We start from the raw sequence: 3,080 nt of genomic DNA, 5'->3' as shown, positions 1-3,080 counted from the left end.
GATGAAGACACTGGGGAGGCCATCGAACCATTGAGCTGGAGAGCCTCACATGGTTCGCCAGAGCAGAGTTGCCATAAATGCTCAAGCAAAGTTAAAAAAACAGCCAGTCAGTGCGCCCCATACCACTCCTATTTCTTTGGTCCAATAATGACAAGATGGTGTTTCTTCAGCGACTTGAGTTTGTTTATAACTTGCTGTGGCGTATGAACAATGCCGTTTTCGCTTAGCATCCTAGCTGTATCATTGTAAATTACCATGTTGCAAACTGTGCCAGATATCTGATGCTTTATCTCCTCTTCGCCACGAATAACGAGAAGCTCTTTAATGTCACTGCTTGTTCTCTTATCGAATGTGAACCCCATTCTTACGGTTGTGTTTTTTGTCCTCAGTTACCATTGTGGTGCTAAGACGTAATGATGATGACGTGCACATCATTGCATATGTTCTTGGGTTTAGCCAAGTTTGGCTTTCCCATTGTTTCCAAGCTGAGGCATGCCAAGGCAAAGCAGATAACGACCCATGTCGATAGCAGGGTCATTTGTCCCAGTAGTGAAAAGAGCACACAGTTTCATTCAGGTTTTTCCTTTAACTTGTTGCCTGGCTGTATGGACTGTCTTGTAATGGTACTTTGGGAAATGTTAAAATGTTACCACCCCCGAGCTCTTTTTACACTAACAAGTAAACGTTCAAAGGTCTTCGTAGCTGATCAATAACTGAAATAAGCTTGTCTGTCTCTTTGAATATACTGTACATGTAATCCCAAAAATGAACATCTACCAGGAAGCACAACAAGTGACTGGCCCATTTCCTCCCACCTCACACAGTCCAGTTTCCCAGCCAAACAAACAGCAACAGTAACACCCTGAACACAGCGTTGGGCTTGATAACTCACTAATCTCCCCATTACCATGGGAACTGTAAAATTCAAAGGGGAAGATGGGTACTGTGTGGACATGTGTTTTTATGGGGATGGACTGGTTCTGTGGAGTCCGCCATACGCAAAAGTGATGTAGTATAGTATGAGGTACAAGGCACCTGCTCCTTCTCCCTATAGATATGTTGTTTTTGAATCAGTCTTTGTCTTTTGAAATGAGAGGAGAGTATTAGCGGCATATACAGTGCCTTGCGAAAGTATTCGGCCCCCTTGAACTTTGCGACCTTTTGCCACATTTCAGGCTTCAAACATAAAGATATAAAACTGTAATTTTTTGGGAAGAATCAACAACAAGTGGGACACAATCATGAAGTGGAACGAAATTTATTGGATATTTCAAACGTTTTTAACAAATAAAAAACTGAAAAACTGGGCGTGCAAAATTATTCAGCCCCCTTAAGTTAATACTTTGTAGCGCCACCTTTTGCTGCGATTACAGCTGTAAGTCGCTTGGGGTATGTCTCTATCAGTTTTGCACATCAAGAGACTGAAATTTTTGCCCATTCCTCCTGCAAAACAGCTCGAGCTCAGTGAGATTGGATGGAGAGCGTTTGTGAACAGCAGTTTTCAGTTCTTTCCACAGATTCTCGATTGGATTCAGGTCTGGACTTTGACTTGGCCATTCTAACACCTGGATATGTTTATTTGTGAACCATTCCATTGTAGATTTTGCTTTATGTTTTGGATCATTGTCTTGTTGGAAGACAAATCTCCGTCCCAGTCTCAGGTCTTTTGCAGACTCCATCAGGTTTCCATCCAGAATGGTCCTGTATTTGGCTCCATCCATCTTCCCATCAATTTTAACCATCTTCCCTGTCCCTGCTGAAGAAAGCAGGCCCAAACCATGATGCTGCCACCACCATGTTTGACAGTGGGGATGGTGTGTTCAGGGTGATGAGCTGTGTTGCTTTTACGCCAAACATAACGTTTTGCATTGTTGCCAAAAAGTTCGATTTTGGTTTCATCTGACCAGAGCACCTTCTTCCACATGTTTGGTGTGTCTCCCAGGTGGCTTGTGGCAAACTTTAAACGACACTTTTTATGGATATCTTTAAGAAATGGCTTTCTTCTTGCCACTCTTCCATAAAGGCCAGATTTGTGCAGTATACGACTGATTGTTGTCCTATGGACAGAGTCTCCCACCTCAGCTGTAGATCTCTGCAGTTCATCCAGAGTGATCATGGGCCTCTTGGCTGCATCTCTGATCAGTCTTCTCCTTGTATGAGCTGAAAGTTTAGAGGGACAGCCAGGTCGTGGTAGATTTGCAGTGGTCTGATACTCCTTCCATTTCAATATTATCACTTGCACAGTGCTCCTTGAGATGTTTAAAGCTTGGGAAATCTTTTTGTATCCAAATCCGGCTTTAAACTTCTCCACAACAGTATCTCGGACCTGCCTGGTGTGTTCCTTGTTCTTCATGATGCTCTCTGCGCTTTAAACAGACCTCTGAGACTATCACAGTGCAGGTGCATTTATACGGAGACTTGATTACACACAGGTGGATTCTATTTATCATCATTAGTCATTTAGGTCAACATTGGATCATTCAGAGATCCTCACTGAACTTCTGGAGAGAGTTTGCTGCACTGAAAGTAAAGGGGCTGAATAATTTTGCACGCCCAATTTTTCAGTTTTTTATTTGTTAAAAAAGTTTGAAATATCCAATAAATTTCGTTCCACTTCATGATTGTGTCCCACTTGTTGTTGATTCTTCACAAAAAATTACAGTTTTATATCTTTATGTTTGAAGCCTGAAATGTGGCAAAAGGTCGCAAAGTTCAAGGGGGCCGAATACTTTCGCAAGGCACTGTATGTTTACTAGCTTTATTTGGAGCATTTAAAATGAACTGTTTGAATACAATGAACTTGGATTTTACGTACAATAAAAATTTGATGTACTCTATCATGATTAGCAAACAACATTTGAGTCAGAATTTATAAACATTTTGTAATGACATAATCATAGAAGCTTGTCACAGCATAACATATGCACACATTACTACTACACTTTTGTTAGTATTATCTATCTATCTATCTATCCATCCATCCATTTTCCTCTGCTTATCCAGAACCGGGTCGCGAGGGCAGCAGTCTAAGCAAAGATGCCCAGACATCCTTCTCTCTAGACACTTCCTCCAGCTCTTCC

This window comes from Monopterus albus, unplaced genomic scaffold, assembly GCF_001952655.1.
Source record: "Monopterus albus unplaced genomic scaffold, M_albus_1.0 scaffold40.1, whole genome shotgun sequence".
NCBI lineage: Eukaryota > Metazoa > Chordata > Actinopteri > Synbranchiformes > Synbranchidae > Monopterus > Monopterus albus.
Note: the sequence above shows the minus strand (reverse complement) of the source record.